At 36.6% G+C, this 20,804-nt stretch overlaps 1 long non-coding RNA gene across 1 annotated transcript in view; it reads right to left on the reverse strand.

Moving 5' to 3' along the window:
- Positions 1 to 2,950: 2,950 nt before the first annotated feature.
- Positions 2,951 to 20,804, reverse strand: part of LOC123478967 (uncharacterized) — a 31,187-nt gene continuing 13,333 nt past the window's right edge. Inside the window, exons 3-5 of the long non-coding RNA XR_008426981.1 lie at positions 4,949 to 5,047; positions 3,209 to 3,339; positions 2,951 to 3,099 (exon numbers count right to left, since the gene is read on the reverse strand). This is a non-coding gene — a long non-coding RNA (uncharacterized lncRNA). The remainder of the gene's footprint in view (positions 3,100 to 3,208; positions 3,340 to 4,948; positions 5,048 to 20,804) is intronic.

Consider the following 20,804-nt stretch of genomic DNA (forward strand, 5'->3'; position numbering starts at 1 on the left):
TGGATATAATCTTGTTTTCCATATAAGCTCCTAAGTAAAAGGCTGCTTTTTGAAAAATAAAACTGTCCGTTCACTGGAATTTAACATTTAAACTATACTTCTAAGTTTATTTCTGGAGTCAAATTGCTCAGGATCAAAAATAAATAGATTTCATCCTAATTAAAAAAAAAACAACAAAGGCTTGTCGTTTCTCATGTCTTTTTCTCTCAGGGGGTTAGTATGAATCAAACCCCACCTCAAATGCACGATGGTTCATTTTTTCTTTTCTCTTAACCTTAGATATGATTCTTCTTTCTCCCTAGAAGGTTTAATACTGAAAAGTAATTATAAAGAGATAGGGAGAAAAAGGATGTAGTTCTTCTTCCCTCTACTGGAAACAGTAGAAAAAGATAAAAAATGGAAACACTGTGTGTTGATGGGGAAGATGAGACAGCTGTGGGTGAACCAAGACACGGGGTGTGCCACGCCCACGGCCGCAGTGGGGGGCTCTGAGGGGTGAGCATAGACACTTGCTTTGCTGCCTTGCCTACCTCACTGGGTTGTGTGATGGGCATTTAAGAAGAAAAAGGAGGAAACTGGTATGAAGTGGTTTGGGTAACAATGCTACTGTGCTAGACAGCATGGGCCAGATAAACTGAAAAAAATAGTAGTGGAGTGAAGCATCAAGGAGTAAGCTATTTCTAACATTATCTATACATCTGTATAAATATTTTCAGCATTTTGCCAAAGGAGAGAAACTTCTAAATCCATAATAGGATGTTTCTGCAGTCATATTTGGGGACATGGTGATGTATGCATTTGTGATCTTGATTCTATTAGAGACTTTCTATAGATTTGTGTTTGAATGTAACAAAAACAGGCCATCGGATTTGTCTAGATTGTGGCAATTTGTAGTATTTCCCTGAAAACCAGTGTTACTTATTCAAAGCTTGAATTATCTAGGTACCTTCTGAAAATTTGGAAGGATTATCCTTCCTGCTGCAAACTTGACTGTGGACATAGCACATGAGCTTTGGAGAAAGGTAGACATGATGTGATTCTTGTTTCTACCACTTACTAGCTGTGGGCTTTATAGCAAACTTATTTTGTTTACTGGGCCCTCAGTTTCTGCATTGTTAATACTTGTGCATGAGATTGTTAAGAACTAAATATGATAATATTTCTTAGTATAGAATCAGATAGATACTTAATACACTCTAATTTTAATTTTACTACCATCTGCTTTGGTTAATTCAATTATGTTTCCTTTTCTTCAAATTTTCAACCTCTAGATTTTAGAAAAGATACCCAAATTCTACTCTTATTTTTTATGCTTATGTCTTCTTTATTATTTTTCTCCTTCCTAGAAGTTTTTCACATCTACTTCTGTACCTAGCTTGAGTTACTGATTTTTTTTTTTTTATTCATGTACCTGGGTATACTAGGCATAGGTCAAGAAGTGTCTCTGTTTCTACATTATGGGCTTGAGTTTACATGACATTTATGGTTTCTCAGAACTACACGGTGCCTTGAGTTGATATAGCTATATTTATAATTCAGTTTTCTCTTTATGGATATGAGCACTATCATTTGAGACATGTTGTTTAGAAATGATGTCTTCTCTTAGAGTTAAAGTCTAAATTCTGAAACATCTCAGATCTTTGGGTATTTAAACTCACACAGGTACTTGAATAGTACTAATTTTGTCACATATGTTTGTCTTTTGCAGTCCCCTTTTGGAAATTAACTCAAAACAGAGACAGCAAATCTACAAAAGCCAACTGAAAAGGTAGGTGGGTGAGGGTGAGAAGACCTATGAGAACCTAGTTAACACAACTGTCCCCTATATCCTGATTTCTTAGCAGTTGGGGTGTTGACCTGAAGGTTCCCCAGAACAAACTTCTGTCTTTGATTTCAGAGTGGGAGTCACTCTCCACGCAGTAACTTTTGTCAAGTCTGCCTCCTTGTACCTTGTCTTTCTGTTCTTTCAGAACTGGGACTCTGAATCCCCCATGGTGTGAAAGCCAAACATTATTTATTATTTTTGTTGCTTTGTAGGCATTCGGAAAATGTTTGCCTTTGAATTGGTTTCAATAAAATAGTTGGCTGGAGTTTCAAATGAGCCTTTTGGCTGGAATTTTGTTACATACCAGTTTGAAGCTGAATTTTGGTAAAGCTGCCCTGGATGCATCTATCTTTGTCAATGGGTTTGTTTGTTTATTAAGTGCATATTTTCTGAATTTTTGTGGGAAGGGAAGGTCAGACAGAGGAGCATGAGGGTTACAAGGATTACGAATAGAGAAAGGGATTCATGGAGTGTGGTGTCTAGAGATAAGGCGTCCCAAGAAGGGAGTCTGAGTCATACTGTGCATTAGTGGTGTCCAGCCTGAGGCCAAAGCCAGGCTGCCATTGAGCTGAGCTTCCCAATGGCATGTTTTCCACATTCTGAATGGTGGAGACATTCCTGACTAGGTAGTCACAACTCGTGACAGAGCAGAAGTGAAATTGATATAAAGGATGGTTCCCATAAAAAAGGCTTTATCCTTCTCTGTTCAAGTTTTTCCAAAGCCTTAAAAAGAAGCCAGCTCTATTTCCAGAGACATTGTGCGTCCTTTGTAACTAGAGCCAAGTACATGAATAAATAACATTTTCAAGGAAAGCCATTAACAGGTTGGATAATAATATTGATATGATTAACCAAAGAGAAATACATGAAGTAGTCGCTATGACAACAGTCATTAGAGGTTGCTGGTGTGTAACTGACTTACAATCCCTAAAACTTGGTTTACGCCACATTCCCTTTCTTAAAATAAAAGAATATTTTGAGAAATATTATTTTCTCAACAGACATCAGAGACTTAGCACCAAGTAGTTCCCATGACATAAAGCATCGATCATGGCCGACGGGGTTGTCCTTACAGCGGCCGAGTCAGCTTAAACCTACCTTCTTTTGTGAGTACACCTGCAGCAAGAGGAGGAAAGTTTATCCTGGAAATTTTTAGGAGAACGGGTCTAGAATCCCAGACCTCTGAAGATTCTTGCGCTGGAGAATAAACTTCAGTCTGTATGTTTGTCACAGTTTTTTAAGAAGATACTTGGTTTGGGATGATGGAGGAGATGCTAAAAGCAACAAACATAAAACAGTGGAAGATAATCAGGTACTTGAAGCTTGCAAACTTTAAGTCTTAATGACAAAATGTTGGGCAAGGTTGCAACAGGGCTGACTTACCCACTGTCAGCTTCTTGGAGGCAGGGCCCGGTTTGAGATTTCTTCTGTAACTCTCACAGTGCCCAGTGGGGGCCCAGCAGCTTCTTCCTGAGGGGTAGAGTGCCATGCCACAGTCTGGCAGGACGCACATCCTGCAAGAAGGTGGTTATCTCAGAAGAAAATGCCTCCCCATGGTTCATTTAATTAACTAGTGACCCAGCAAAATGGCTTAGCCCTTACAAGTGCGTGGGTTTCTCACTTTAAAATGGTATCCCAATTTCTATTTCCTGGGACTGGTAGGGGCTTAAATAGGCTATTGATGTACAAAGTAGCTGATGATGCCTGAGATAGAAGACTTAATAAATAATAGCTGCTATTTGATTATTCTCTCAACATTATAATAATTTGCATAAGTTAAAATTTTGAGTGGATTCTATTGGCAAACAGATGAACTTAGCTAATCATACTACTGCTAATAATAATAACAGCTGCTATTTAAAGAGTGATTACTATGTGCCCAGCCTTGTACTAAGTACTTGATATAGATTATTTCACTTCAGCTTGACAACAACCCTACTAAGAAGGGTCTTACAGATATCAAACTAAAATGGAAAAATGTTCAATAGCAGTAATTTTTCATGCAGTTACTAAGCAACTTGGGACTCATTTTCTAGAAATATAAATTCCAGAAATACAGTGAGAAAGGAAGGGAAGGAGGAAGAGAGACAAAGAGAGAGAGAGAGAGAGAGAGAGAGAGAGAGAGAAGGAGGCATAGTCATTTTCTAATCCTATGAACCTCTCTTGAAAAGGAACCTGAGAAAGCTACCTAGCCCACACCCGTGAAAAGACACCTAAAGCTTTGTGGGCAGCAGCAAGGGAAGCTAGAGATAGTACTGTGAGAAAAAAGGAAGGAAACACCTTTTACATTGTTTTTGAGATATTAATAAAAGATTGGGACCTATTAGAGAAGATAGGGCCCCATGCTATAGAAGAAAGCCCATGGTGGGGGGAGGGGTAGCCTAAAGAGAGAATATCTGATGAGAGGGAGGCTCTAAAAACAATCTCTTAGGATTGAGGTTGAAGAATGAAAGTCCCTAGGACAAGAAATAAGGGCTCTGGGAGAGGGAGAATAAACATTCACTCCTGAAATCAATTATTCTGTTGTGGGTTTGCATGTGTTTGGGGAGGGGATGTTGAGACTCCATAAATACAAACTTTTACATCATTTTATTGAGGTAAGTACACTTACATAAAAATGCACAAATCATAAGTGTACAGCTTAGTGAATTATCACAAAGTGAACACACCCATGTAACCACCACCCATGTCAAGAGAGAGAACATTACCATCTTTGTAAATACTACACATAGCTTTCACATGATTAGTTTCTTAAATTAATTTGTGTCCTTCTAATATAAATATTTGAAATCAAATGTGGACAGTTAGGATGTATTCTATATAAAGTGAGAGAAGAGAGCTTGTTCTAAAAAATGAGTTGGAGAAAACACTTAAAATTCTGTAAAAGTGAGATATTAAAATATGAATAAATTATAATTAAATCCTGAAAAAAGGGATAATTTAATGCATTTCTAAACCCATTAGGGCATTGAAAATTAAGGTTCAGAGGGGAATCCCCACTAAAAAAGGAATACCTTGTCTTCATTGCCTAGCACCCTAAAGAACATATAGCATTTGGCCCTGTTCCAAGCCCGTGGTGTGCTCTGCAAATAGTTGTCAGTAACAATAATGGTGATAAGTTACCTTTTTTGTAGAATACACGGAGATCCCTGGTTTCCCTAAAGCAATAACCTGCGCACAAAAATAATGAGTTTTTGTTCTTCAGAAGCTCCTGGTTGGGGCCTGAGGGAGAGAGAATAATCTATATGAATGACTGGTGATGTGTTTTATGCATTAGTTGAAATTATTTTGCCTTTCACCTCTTCCCCTTCCACAACCAAACACAGCTTTGAGTTTTGCAGAGATGAGGGAGAGGGAAGAAGGAGGGAAAGAAAATGAGAGGAAAGGTGAGGAACAGGAGTATGGGAAGGGAAAACAAATGTGAGTTACAGCCACTCAGAAAAGGTACCTTTGTACTTTCTTTTAAGTTATTAATATGACAATTTACCATAGCAAGTAACCACAACTTTTATTAGATTGGATTTCATTATGTGCTATGTTACTTTTGCAGATAATCATTTGTAAGCTGAAGGAAGTTCTCCATAGCAGCCACCATGGTGGGTGACCACGAAGACAGAAAATTAAAAGCCATTTATCAAATGGAAAGATGATCTACTTTTTACAGGCTGTAATATCCTTAATGGGCCCTTCAGTTGAAACTTTACAGAAGACAGAGTAGACAAGTGATGTGTAAATATGACCATGAGTAATGAGTTTGGTAACTTTTACCTGTTCTAAGTGCTAATCCAAGCCTGGCTTTACAAAAATCCCCAAATAGTCCCTGCTGTGCTACAAATATATTAATGATTTGTTTTGCCTTGATATTTAGGTTGCCCCGGAAGTTAGGAAAGGATGAGGCACCTATTTTATAAGAATGTATGAATGTGATGGTTTGTTGTGTTCTCAGCTATAGAAAGGTTCAATTTTAGCATTTACTTGTTGTGGGGGGGAGGTTAAAGTATAAATAAATGCAGAATTTATATGAACCTTTCTTCCTTGGTGTCCACTCTAGCCAGTAGATTATAAGTTATCGGTTTTGCTTTTGAGTCAGCCATTTCGGTTATATGACAAACTGAATATTCTTTAAGGTGCTGTTACAGGAATGTAGACTATTCAAGTAAATTATTACAAATAAGTGTCATATGGTTTAAGGAAAACTGAGGTCTCCTTTCAGGTTTATCACTAACAAGTTGTATAACCTGTGACAGATCACTCAACTTCTAGATCCTAAAACTGGATGGTGTTTAAGAAGATGGACTTTGGAATCAAACAGATCTGGTTCAAGACCCTTATTAAACCTCTAGCAGCTTCAGTTTTCTCACGTGCAAAGTGGGGCCATTAATAGTCCCACTTCACAGAAGGTTGTGAGAGGATCCAATGGGACAGTGTGTGTACAATGATGCCCAGCATACAGTCACTGCTCTATAAATAATCGAGCCTGTTTAAGCAGTCACTCTCTTCCTTCGCAGATTTGAAATGTTACGATTCTGTGAATGACAGAGCTTCTGAAGTGCCTGTCAGGAGTGTGTCCATTTAGGAATTTCAGTTTGCTGAGGTGTGGCACATGGTTGCCAAGCTCCACTTGGGCATAGGCCCTTGGGCATTGGTGTACTTCAGTTACACATTTATTGAAAACCCCGTTTGCCTGCTTCAAGGAAGAGCGAGTGGCCTTGGGGTCACCAAGCTGGGACAAAGGAGCATGGCTAGACCTGGGAAGGAGGATGAACAAAGAGAGAAGGCCCATGTCCTTGGGTGGGGCTAATGACAGGGGCAAATTAATCCTTCCATCGGGGTCCTCTCTCTTGCATTTTCCATAGCAGTGAATGCGGTTCTTTTTTGGGGGGAGGGGGAAGGTATAACAGAAGACCAGGCCATCCCTAAAGCTTGCTCATTTCATCCCAAGCTTAATAATGGCATCCTCTATCTTCCCAGTTCTTTAACACTGGTGAGTGCTTTCCCAGCCATGGCAATTAAACAGGAAACTAAACATCTTTGCTTGGTTTAAAGATGAGGAAATTGAGACCCAGGGCGTCTTGGGTAAGGGAATTGAATATTCAAAACACAGGTTTCCTATATTCCATGCTTCTTCCTCCATATCATTTTGTCTCAGATGTATAGTTGAGCAGACTCAGATAATGCCTTTCCTTCCTATTTATATATTTCTGAGCTTTAGTCTCTTCATTCGTAAAATGGAACTAATTGTTAGTAATACCTCCCTTACCCGTTTTGTGCAAGGACTAAATGAGATAAATGTGTATATAGTGTTTCATGCAGTAGTAGCTATTAGTTGTTGCTATCAGATAGTTATAGCTCCCTTACTTCCCGGGAGGATGCTAAATTGCTACAATTACTTTTTATTGTTTCCTCCAATGAAGTCCATGTTTTGAAAGATTTTGTATATCAAATTGCATATATTGGTTAATAATTTTTTTGTTATTATCAAAAGATTTAAGGCTGCCAGTGGAAGCTTCTGGTCAACAATTGCATCAATACTGACTTGATTTAATTGCAATAAAAGCAAAGAAACCTGATATTTAGAGAGGCTCTTCTGAGTAAATATACTTCCTTCAGGTTGTTTGAAGTTTCTGAAACATCTTGCTGATCTCTAGCACTGTCATTGCAGAATCTGGACGTAGTGGAGCTCTCACTTTTCAGCAAAGAAGCCAAATCTTATTATTATAATCTGAGTGAGTTGACATTTTGTGTGTGATCTAATTCAATTTATGAATGTTACAATTTTTTTCCATCACATCATGGGAAATTGGTGTGGTCCAGAAATAATAAAAATAAATTCATTAAGAATGAAACTGAAGATGAATTTATAACATGCTACCAGAAGTTATTAATTAACAAGCATACCAACATTTCAGATACTACTATAGAAGAACTTAATTGTGTATTTTATGCATTGTCACTGAAGGCCAAGTTAAATTATAATTTTTAATAATTTTTATTTTTTAACCCTCCATCCATGCAATTTTTATAATATCAGAGAGGAAAATAAAATGAATTTTTAGTATTATATACAGAAATGAGACCTTTCATTTCCAAATTTAACTGTCAAGAGGGAAAATTATAAAAGGTGTTGAAAAAGACAAATTTATATAAACTCTTATTTTGAGATGATATGTTACATAGAGAACAAGTTGTGAGTTTTTCAAATATTACTGGGTCAGGCTAAAATAATTTCATTGTGAGAGCATTTTCTTTCTCCGTGTGCAGTCTCAGTACATATTTTGTGCTCTTAGGAATAACTTTCCAAAGCTGTGTGAAGAATGTAGCAATAAAATCTAATAAGAATTATGGCTCATGACTTGAATGACGTCAGTGCCCTTTTAATCCTCCCAAACATGAAAACGTTTTCTCCTCCTAAATTAGATTTCTTAACTCTTTGTTTCTGAGGAAATAAGTAAAGCTCTGCAAATCCTTTGGCAAAGTAAGAGTTAAAGGAATAGGTTTCATTTCCTTATTAATTTTTATGCTTATTATTAAGATAATCACTTTAGAAAAGTAATGTATACTAGGCAATGTTTTTCAGAATACATATTATTTTGTCTGATCTCTGAGCTCTGTGTTCCAGCAATAATTTTTTGTATTCTGTAAATCAGTGACTCTTAAATGCGAGTGTAGTCAGAATCACCTGGGAAGCTTGTTAAAACACAGATTGCTGGGGCTCATTCTCAGAGATTCTGATTCGGGAGACCTGGGGTGAGCGTGAGAATCTGCATGTCTAATAGGTTCCCTGGTGATGCTGATGATGCTAAATGGGGATCACCTTGGATAACAACTGCTGTTAGCCATTTTAACCTTCGTATTTTACAATTTAATTTGGCAGGGTTCAATCATTAGGAGGTGCATCTGTCACCTGGGTTTAGACGTTCACTATATTAGCTATAGCTTGGTTATTTGGCCAATCCAGATTTATTTCGAGTCCAAGAACTGCATGCAGAAAAGCATGGCTGATGAAACGGCTCGATGCTGGAAGATGTCAGACTGTAGAATCTCTACGGGTAAGTGTGTGGTTTCTTTAGTGACATCACATTTGCCTGCAGAGATTTTCCAGTCTGCCACTTTGAAGTTGTGTTTAAGATGGAAAAACGCTGTCTTCTTTCTGCAGTGATCTTTCCAGGACTGCTAAGTTTTAAAACCTTATTTATCGAAGGTTAAGACTGAATGGGAAAAAGGAGTTAGAGTTGGAGTTCAGATAGGAGACTCAAAGAATGGATATTCTCTAATTCTGCCACCCATCCCATGGACAATAAAGGAAAAATGGGAAAAGTGAAACTCCCCCAAACCACAACCAATTTCATTTGGAACGGTGAAAGCTTTAGTCAATTCAAATAAATATCCTTGAGTTTCAAGCAATTTCATCTAAATGTCAGACTTTGCAATTGGGTTTCTCAGTTTCTCTCTTATTTTGCAGTTACGCCCAACTAATCACAAGAAAGACGAGTGAGGAGGTGTGCTTGTCCACGCGCCTCTCTTCTACCTAGTTGCTGTCTTATGATATATAACATCACCTGTCACTAATATTTGATGTGCTGGAATAATGAAAAATCAGCATCTTTATTTCAGAAGCTCAAGAATAGTCTAATTCATGAGTATTGTGATATCATTAACTGTATACTGGATTTTTTTTGTTCATTTGCCAGAACATATTTTTTCCCTAGCATTAACTGTAAATTTTTTTCAACATTTGACTACAGCAAAGACTTTGTATATTTTCTTATTTGTGTATTCCAACACAGAGAACAGTTCCTGGTACATAACAGGTGCAGTAAATAACATTTATTTACTGAATGGACATTAATTTACTTAGGATTTATTGTTTTGCAAATGCTTTTTTACCATTAGAATGGCAATATATACACATCGAAGTCACATTTTATTGATATATATTTAATTTAATTAATTTTTTCCTAGCAAATTTCTAGATTAGTTTTTAAATGGTAATATACTACAATTGACATCTGCTAATCCTTAAGCATTACCAAGAAGATTTCTGAAATTTATTTTACAAATAAACTTTATGGATATCAACATAAACACCTCCGAACATTTTAACACTTATTTAGAGTAGATTTTATAACGGGACTATGATAAACTATGGCTAATAGTGGTGACCATTTAATAATAATGATATATATTTAATTTTAGAGAGATAAAAACAAAGTATTTAAATATGAAAAACCCATCTGGTAATGAAGAATATTCGTATATGAAAATACATTGTAATGAGCCCCGGCGGGTGTGGCTCAGTTGGTTGGAGCATCTTCCCATACACCAAAAGTTTGTGGGTTCGATTCGCAGTCAGGTCACATGCCTAGGTTGTGGGTTCGATCTCAGTCTGGGAGCCTAGTCTACGGAGAGGCAGCCAACCGATGATTTTCTCTGGCATCCATACTTCTCTCTCTCTCTCATATTGATGCCTCTCTGTCTCGTCCTTTTCATCTCCCTCTCCCTCTCTCTCTCTCCCACTTCCTCTCTCTCTCTAAAAGCAATGGAAAATGTCCTTGGGTGATGATTAAAAACATAAAGAAGAAGAAAATACATTGTAATGGAACTTTAAAAAATAATTTCCTTATAGTCTTACAGTGTTATATTATGCCTTTCTTGCATGTAGTCTTATTTCAGATGAGGAGTTTTTTAGTCCTGGAATATATCCAAATTTATGTAATAATGAATAACAAAATTAGGTTTGATTATGTTTACACTACACAATACAGTGTCTTGATTATCTGTTAATCTGCCATATACACATCCTTTGACCGCAAGATGACTTTAAAAGCATTCTCTCGATTGCATTCTGACTGTACTACAAATCCAAACTTAGCATTAAATCTCTCATAAGTGTGTGGAGGATATAACAGGTGGCCCTGATCTGATGTGAGTGGAGCTAAATAATGTGTTGAAATAATTGGAGCTTAGAAAGATAGGAAACATCTGGGCTTCAAGGGAGAACATTTTCATCCTTTTTACTGCTTTTTAAATAGACAGCTGCATCATTGTGGGCTACGCAGAAAAAAAGGGCTAGTGTTGGGAACTCCATGATCCTCATTTCGTTCCTCTAAACTCCAAAGGGTGGGACTAGTATACTTTGGTTATGGGAGAAATGAAGGCTTCTTATTCCATTTTTCATTTCCCCCTTTCCAATCGTGATTGTTGTTTTATATGTGCTTTGCAGGCAGGGCTGTGTTAATAGCATTATGTGTTCTTTTGAAGGAAAATTAAACTAGTGATTGAGGGAATCGTATTTGCTACGTCCTTGACTGTTGATACCTTGTTTGTTCCCTTGCTCCATGGGAAGGAATGAATGGAACAGAGCTTTGGAACAGCATTGTCATTTTAGTTCTACGACTAGGCTCTTGTGGACAGCCAGCCTGTAGTACAGGGCTCTTGCTAGTGGAAGCACTTATGTACAGCAGTGACTTTCAACCCTTTTTACCTCATGGCACACACATAAACTAATTATTAAAATTCTGTGGCACACCAAAAAGTATGTTTTTTGCTGATCTGACAAAAATAGGTATAATTTTGATTCATTCATGCTGGATGGCTATTCTGTGTTGGCTGTTGTCATTTTTTTAATTTGACAATCTAAGGGAAGAGAGGTCAGTGCCCCTGACTAAATAGTTAGGCATTGCATGTTTTAAAATTTTATTGCAGCACACCTGTTGAAAATCGCTGGTGTAGAGAGAAAGAGACTCCTTTATAAATATTTGCAAATATTTGATATATAAGTATTATTTGACATTAACATATGAGTACAGATAAATTTATAAGACTGCACAGAAGACAGGAAAGGTCTTAAAAAACTGAACAGTACAGTTACATTTTGAAAGATCCGGAGTCCGAGATCTGCCCAGTCATTCCTGACCCTCCTAGCCACACATCAGAATAATCTTGGAATTGATAGAACAGGTGGGTTCTCTTGCTCCAACCAAGACCTCCTGAATCTGAACTTCCAAGATGTAAATTTTAGAAGTCTCTATTTAAAAAAAATTAATACACTTTATTTTTTTGGAGAAGTTGTAGGTTCACAGCAAAATTGAATTAAAGTGTAGAGAGTTTCCATGTACTGTAAGTCTGCACTTGATGTTGACAGGTTCTGTGACTTTAAGCAGAATGTGTAAGGAAACCAATTTCACCATAGGCTGATTGATGTAAACAAGAGTTAAGTTCCTATGTATCTCATCCACGTTGTATTGAAGCACTGTTGTTGGAGGGACCTGCTGTACTCCCTATTCCTACATCCCCACAATGTCGCCCACTATGGACGTCATGCATCATAGTGATACATTTGTTACATTCTATGAACTTACATTGGCACATCATTACCACTCAAAGTCCATAGTTCACGTCCAGGTTATTCTTAGTGTTGGATGGGTTTGGCAAGTATATGATGACATGCATCTGCCATTGGGGTATTACACAGAAAAGTTTTACTACCCTAAAAATTGTCTGTCCTCCACCTACTCATCCATCCCTCCTCAACCCCTGATCTTTTTACTGTTTTCATAATTTTGTCTTTTCCAAAAAGTCATAAGGTTGTAACCATACAGTATTACTGCCTTTTCAGATTGGCTTCTTTCATTTAGTAATGTGCATTAACATGTTTGTTCATAGCTTAACTCATTTTTTTCTGGCACTGGATAATATTCCACTGTCTGGAGGTACCACAGTTTATTTATCCATTTATCTACTGATAAATGTATATAAATGGATAAATCGTGATTGCTTCCAAGTTTTGGCAATTATGAATAAAGCTGCTATAACCATGTGCAGGATTTTGTATGAACAGAACCTTTTGATTTATTTTGGTAAATATCAAAGAGCATGATTGCTGGATTATATGGTAGGAGCATAGTCAGTTTTCTAAGAAATTGCTAAACTGTCTTCCCAAGTAGATGTACATTTTGCATTCCCTCCAGCAATGAGCAAGAATTTGGGTTGCTATAAATCTTTGCCAGCATTTAGGGTTGTCAGTGTTTTGGATTGTGGTCATTTTAATAGATGTGTAGTGGCCTCCCATTGTTTTAATATGCAACTCCCTAATGTCATATGATGTTGAATATATTTTCATATGCTTACTTGCCATCTGTATCTCTTCTTTGGTGAAGTGTCTTTGATGAGATTAAAACCAGTGCATTCTTTGAAATCCAGACATTTTCTTATTGTTGAGTTTTAGGAGTTCTTTGCATATTTTGGTTATCGGAGCTTTATCAGATGTGTCTTTTGCAAGTATTTTCTCCTGGTCTGTGGCTTGTCTTCTTATTCTTTTGACATTATCTTTTAAAGAGCAGAGGTTTTTAATTTTAATGGAGCTCACTTATTTATTTCATGGATTGTACTTTTGGTATTGTGTCTTAAAAGTCATAGCCAAAGTCATCTAGGCTTTCTCCTGTTACCTTGTAGGAGTTTTTATATTTGTATATTTTACATTTACATCTGTGATTCATTTTCAGTTAGTTTTTGTGAGGGGTGTAGGTTTGTATATAGATTATTTGTTTCATGTGGATGTTGAATTCCAGCATCAGTTGTGCAAATGACTATTTTTGCTCTATTGTATTGCCTTTGCTTCTTTGTTAAAGATCAGTTGACTATATTTATGTGGATCTATTTATGGGCTCTGTGTTTCATTCCATTTTTCTCTTTGTCTTTTCTTTCATCAGTACCACCTGTCTTCATTACTGTAGCTTAATGGTAAGTCAAAGTTGAGTAGTGTTAGTCCGCTGACTTTGTTCTTCTTCAATATTGATTTGGCTATTTTGGGTATTTTGCCTTTACAGATAAACTTTAGAATCTGTCAATATCCATGAAATAACTTGCTGGGATTTTGATTGGGATTACATTAAATCTGTAGATCAAGTTGGTAAGAACTAAAATCTTGACAATATTGAGTCTTTTTATCCTGGAACATGGAACATCTCTCCATTTATTTAGTTCTATCTAGATCTCTTTCATCAGAGCTTTTTAGTTTTCCCCATATAGATCTTGTATGTCTTTTGTTGATTTATACTTAAGTATTTCACTGTTTGGGATTTTATTGTAAGTGGCAATGTGTTTTTAATTTCAAATTCCACTTGGTCATTGCTGGTATATAGGAAAGTGATTGACTTTTGCATGTTAACCTAGTATCCTTCAACCTTGCTATTATTGCTTATTAGTTCCAAAGGTTATTTTGTTTGTTCTTCCAGGCTGCCCACATAGACAGTCAGGGAATGTGAAAACAAAGGCAGCTTTATTTCTCCCCTCCTCTGTAGACTTTCATTTCCTCTCCTTGTCTTACCGCACAACACTCCAACGAGTGGTGAGAGGGGACATCTTTGCCTTGTGTCTGATCTTAGAAGGAAAGCTTCAAGTTTCTCATCAATACGCATGATATTAGCTGTAGATTTTTTAATAGAGTTGGGGGAGTTCCTCTCTATTCCTGTTTGCTAAGTGTTTTTTTATCATGAGTAACTATTAAATTCTTTCAAATGTTTTTCTGCATCAACTGATATGATCATGTGATTTCCCCCCTTAGTCTGTTGATGTGATGAATGACATTAATTGATGTTTTGAATGTTGAACCAGCCTTGAATTCCTGGGGTAAATCTCAGTGATTATCGTGTTTAATTCTTTTTATACATTGTTCATTCAATTTGCTGATGTTTTGATGACTATTTTAGCATCTGTGTTCATGAGAGATATTGGTTTATTGTTTTATTTTCTTGTGAGTCTTTGTCTGCTTTTGGTATTAGGATAATGCTGACCTTGTGGAATAAGTTAGAAAGTATTCCTTCTTCTATTTTCTGGAAGAGATTGTAGAGAATTGGTATAATTCCTTCCTTAGATGTTCTGTAGAATTTACCAGTGAACCTGTCAATGTCTGGTGCATCCTGTTTGGAAAGTTTTTAATTACTGATTTAATTTCTTTAATAGTTATAGGTCATTCAGGTTATCTATTTCCTCTTTTTTAAGTTTTGGAAGTTAAGTCCATTTTGTCTGAGCTATCCAATTTGTGGGCATGGAGTTGTTAAAAACATTCCTTTGGATCTGTAATGATGTCCTTCCTGTCATTTCTGTTATTAGTAATTTGTGTCTTCTTTTTTTGTTCACAAGTCTCACTAGAGGCTTGTTGATTTTATTGATATTTTCAATGAACCAGCTTTTTGGTTTTGTTGATTTTCTGTATTGAGTTCCTGTTTTCAATTTCATTGATTTCTGCTCTAATTTTTATTTCTTTTCTTTTTCCTGCTTACTTTGGATTTATTTTTCTTTATCTAGTTTCCTATGGTGGAAGCTGAGATGACTGGTTTTGGAATTTCTTTGCTAATACAGTTGACTCTTGCACAACATGGGTTTGAACTGTCCCACACTGTTCAAGCGTGGGTTATTCAAGGGGCAACTTAATTTTTGACTTGAGGTTGGGAATTCCCATATGTGAAGGGCCAACTTAGGCTACACTTGGATTTTCAATTGTTTAGGCTGGGGTTAGCACCCTGAGCCCCCTGTTGTTCAAGGGTCAACTGAATATGCATTCAATGCTCTAAGCACTGCTTTCACTGCCTCCTAAAAGTTTTGGTAAGTTGTATTTTCATTTTAAGTTCAAAATATTTTTAGATTTCTTGTGAGATTTCTTCTTTGGCCCATGTGTTATTAAGAAATATGTTATTTCATCTCCATGTATTTTGTGATTTTTCCAATTATCTTTCTGTTATTGATTTCTAGTTTAATTCCATTGTGGTCCAAGAGTACATTTCTATTACTTTATGTTTGATAAGATGTGTTTTATGGCCCACAATGTGGTCTACCTTGGTGAATAATCCATGTGAGCTTGAGAAGAATGTGTGATTTGCTGTTTTTGGATGAAGTGGTATTCAGATGTCAATTATTTACAGTTGATTGGTGGTGATGTTGTGTTCAACTATGCTTACTGATTCTGGCTGCTGAATCTCTCCCTTTCTTATAGAGCATTGATGTCTCCAACTACAATAGTGTAGAGCTCTATTTTCTCCTTGCATTTCTATTAGATTTTCCCTCGTGTATTTTAATGCTTTGTTGTTAGATGTATAGAAATTAAGGATTGTTATGACTTCACCCCTTTGTCCCACTTTACCCATGATAACTTTCTTTGCTCTGAAGTCCACTCTGTCTAAAATTAAAATAACTACTCCTGCTTTCTTTTAATTGGTGTTGGCATGGTATATATCTTTCTCCATCCTTTTACTTTTAATCTATATGTATTTCTATATTTAAAGTGAATTTCTTGTAGACAATATATATTTGGGTCTTATTTATGATACGCTCTGATAGTCTGTCTTTTAATTGATGTATTTAAACTATTTATATTTAAAGTCGTTATCTGTATAGTTGGAATAATATCTACCATATTTGCTATTGTTTTCTTTTTATTTCTTGCCCTTTTTGGTTCCTATTTTTTCTTCTACTCTTTTCCTGCTCTTTGTAGTTTTAATTGAGTATCGTGTATGATCCATTTTCTCTCCTTTATTAGTATATCAATTATACTTCTTTTAAAACTCTTTTTATGGTTCCCCTAGGGTTTGCAATGTATATTTACAACCAATTCAAGTCTACTTTTAAATAATACTGTGCTATCTTAAGGTAATATAAGTACTTTATAATTACAAAATATACCTAATTCCTCCATGCTATCCCTTATATCATTGTTGTAATTCATTTCACTTATACATAAACATACATAATAGTATATCCCTATATAAGACACACACATATATATATCACACATAAGCATATACAATTTAATACATTGTTGCTGTTATTATGTTGAACAACTGTTATCTTTTAGGTTAATTAAGAAAAAATAAAATTTTTATTTTAATTTCACTTATCCATTTTCTGGTGCTCTCCTTTTCTTTATTTAGATCCAAGTTTCCATCTTACACATATGGTAATATCCTTTTCTCTGAAGAAGTTTTAACATCTCTTGGAAACAAAAGCAGTTTGTTTGCAGTAAATTTCCTCAATATTTTTGTCTGAGGAAATCTTATTTCTCCTTAATGGCTGAAGGAAGGATAATTTTACAGGTACAGAATTCTAAGGTTTTTTTTTTCCTCACGACACTTTAAACATTTTACTCCACTCTCTTCTTGCATGTATGGTTTCTGAGAACAAGCCTAATGTAATTATTATCCTTGCTTCTTTACAGGTAAGGAAGTTTTTTCCTTCCTTTTTGGAGATATTCTTCTAATTGATTTTCTGAATTTTGAATATGATATGCCTAGGTATAGTTTTTTGTCTTTCATTTATCCTGCTGGTATTCTCTAAGCTTCTGGTTTTGTGGTGGAATGTCTGACATTAATTTTAGAGAAATACTCCATTATTGATTCAAATATTGCTTTTATTCTTTTCTTTCTTCTACATCTGGTATTCCTATTGCATGTACGTTATACTTTTTGTAGTTATCCCACAGTTCTTGGATATTCTGTTCTGTTTATCTTTTCAGTCATTTTCCTCTTTGCTTTTCATTTTTGGAAATCTCTATTGTCATGCCTTCAAGCTCAGAGATGCTTTCCTCTGCTGTGGCCAGTCACTAATGAACCCAGCAAAGGCTATAGTGGTTTTTTTTAACTCTAGTATTTCTTCTTAATTTTTTTTCTTAAAATTTCCATCTCTCTACTTACATTACCCATATGTTCTTGCATGTTGTCTGTTTTTTCCAGTAAAGCCCTTATCATAGATTATTTGCTTCTTTGTTTTTTAATTCCTGGTCGGACAATTCCAACATTATTGCTATATCTGACTTTTAAGTTTGTTTCATCTCCTCAAACTGTGTATTTTAGTATTTTGCCATTTTTTGTTGCTGCTGTGGAATGGCAGGCATGATGTACTGGGTAAAAGGAACTGGTAAATAGGCCTTTAGTAATATGGCAGTAAGGTGTGGGGAGAGAGACTGTGTTCCGCAGTCTGAACCGAACGGCCTCAGTCATTTGCTGAGCCTGTCTCCCTGGACTGTGAACTTCACCAGCGCTCTTCAGCGGGCTCACTCCTGCACGTTATGTGGGACAGTGGGCTAGAGGGAGCTGGAGCTGAGTATTTCCCTTCCTGCAGTTCAGCTGGGCTTTGATAAAATCCCAGTTGCTTAGACCTCCGGTAAAATAATTTTACGTGAGGGTAGGCCTTGTTAAGAAAAACAGTGCTCTGGAGTATTTGAGAAGTTCCTTCCCCCTGCCTTGCTGGGAGCATGGGGATATTTTTCTCTGATATACACTGTGAAGATCTGGCTGAGCTCCCAGAGGTAAAACTCACAAGTGTGGGGTCCCCTCTACGACTGGAGTTTTTAATTCTCAGACTTGTTCACACTGAGCCTCCAGTGATTCACCCGTTGCAGTTCAGGTTTTCCTCCCCCGGCAGCTTCCTGCGGAGGTTTCTGCTCGTGGGTTTCTATGCTAGTAAGTTGTGGTTCTCCGCATTTGCTGGGCTCTCCAATTTGGGGGCAGTGTCTCATCCCGTGAACTCATTTCTCTGATGAATCCAAGATGAGTTTTCAGTTTATTCATCTTATTACTTATCGTTAAGATGAAATAGTGACCTCTAAGCTCCTTATGTGCCACGTGGGAAACCGGAAGTTTAGAAATCTCTTTATTGAAATGAGTCGGATGATTGGATGGATTTGCAGCTCATCCCCTTTTAAACTTTAAAAAAGCGATACCATCTTGTTTCAAAGAAAAATCTATGAATTTATAAATTACAAAAGAAAATAAAATATAAAATTGGTAAAAGTGGTGTTGTTCTGGTTGAAGTATGTGTGTTGGTAAGGGGGAGACCCAGAGTTTCATCTCAGCTCCAGATTGCCTCCGCGGAGTCCTTCATTAGCGTGGGGCAAACCAATGATCTCTGAAAGCTGTTGGGGTGGGGGAGGGGGAGCTGTGTCCAAATGGCCAATCAAAGCAAGGGGTACTGACTTCAGATATTTGCTCTGTAATCCCAGTGGAAAGTGAAGGGAGCAGGAGGGTGATGCAATTGGAATCCAAGTTAGATTCCTGTTTGCTGCACAAAAAGACCATTTTGCAACTGGCCTCCTTTAAACGATCCTGCTGGTATAGGGTGTTATTCAGTTAACCCAGCCTAAGGGGGATGTTTTAAAGATGCGGGATTGCCCTGGTGATGAACAAATATGAGAAATAAATTTCCAGTGGGGCTGGGTTGCCTGCTGACTGTGATTTCCTGATGATCTATAACAATGGCTATTCACTAACAGCTGGCGTATGTCTCCCTCGGACAAAGCCTGTGGAAGCGCAGGCGCTCAGATTGGTGAACCAGAACCGTTTCCTTGGTAACAGCTAACTAGCACGTGTTTTATTGTTTCCAACTGCTCTTCCTGGGGTGTTTGCAGGTGGTGGGAGATGATTTCTTAAAGAGGGGTCATAACCTCATGAACTTTCAGATGTTGCAACAAATTGGGGAACAAAACATTTTTTCCCTTTCAAATATATTAAGTAAATCTTATTACATAGCATTTTCAAGACAGATGCAGCCCAACCGTTTTCAATTTTGCCATTATTTCCAGATGTTATCAATTTTAAAGTGAGAGCTCCATTCATGATCAGGAGGAAATACTAGTAACATGTATGGCAGAAGAATATTGTTGTGGCCTTTTTGGGAATGTGTTTCAGCTCTCTATTTTGGTATAAACCATGAGATCAAATCATAAAATATGATTATTTTTAATTGGCCCTTTAATGTTTTGTATATTTTGCCTCTTCTTAATTTAGTTCAATGTTTTTGCCTTTGCTGGTAGTTTTTTTCTTGTTTTTGTGTACCAGAAAATTTATAGTGTTGCTATAAAATACAAGACCAAACAAGACAAGACTTGAGATCATATTAGAATTTTCTTCTGTATTTATTTGATATGTATTTGAAAGGATCAGTTAATTTCCAGATGGATAGCTCCCTCTTCTGTCTGGTTTAGAGAATTTGCACCTTCTGAAACCACACATGCGAGGTATAGTTAGTATTATCAACAGAATTCTCTAGCTTGGCTGACGGATGAATGTAGGTAGTTACTGTCTGTCGAATAGCAATTCATGAATTGGAATATGGAGGATGCTTCCATTGTAATAATTTTGTTTAAAATGAAATCACCAACCCTGTTGTAAATTCTGGCTACAAGTAAATGACATTTTTTAAAAGTTAGTATTGTATTTTATCTGGAGATATCACTTAAAAAACGGAGATCTGATTGATTGCTCATCTGAACTCTATCTGAAATACGTGGACTTTGGTTAAGTAAGCATTTGTTTCTTGATTTGCTCAGAATTCCAATAACTCAAGGCTTCTGATTTGCAAGGCCTTTTCTAGTAAGTGTTCTTCGTGAGTTTTCAAACATGCACCTACTTTTAAAAAATTAGAAAAGTGGCATTCAGGTGCCCTTTTTTAGGACCTTAGAATTTTTACAAGGCTCTAAATTTTTTTCTTTAGAAATGCCTTTCCCTTGTTTCCTTGGGTCCGATTTAATCACTACAGCAAGAATTAGGGTTGTGCTCTGCAAATGAACACAGAAAGATCTATAACCTAAACTCATAACCATAGAACCAAAAGAGCCTATGGAACTGCTTATGGTGGTGAAGATACTTATATACAGTCTTTGTTTTGGAGACATGTTGAAGGGATAAATTTTGACCATGAAGAGGGAAACGTGGATTCATTCAGATTCTCCCCTCAGTGGCAGGCTGTTGGGGATTATATGACCCTAATTAGGTGAATATGTATCAAATGAGCACTGTTCACAGTTCTCTACTTTGCTTTTGTTGGGGTAGACACACCTGGGGACCCTCTGAAAGACAAACCTCATACATTGCTGTTGGTACCCTGTCACTGTATTCTTACTTTTTAGTTTCGTGAGAGGGGTACAAGGAACAACTTGGATATAGTGGAATGAGAATCAGAAAACTATTCATTATCAAACCTTAGAGAC

This window comes from Desmodus rotundus, chromosome 5, assembly GCF_022682495.2.
Source record: "Desmodus rotundus isolate HL8 chromosome 5, HLdesRot8A.1, whole genome shotgun sequence".
NCBI lineage: Eukaryota > Metazoa > Chordata > Mammalia > Chiroptera > Phyllostomidae > Desmodus > Desmodus rotundus.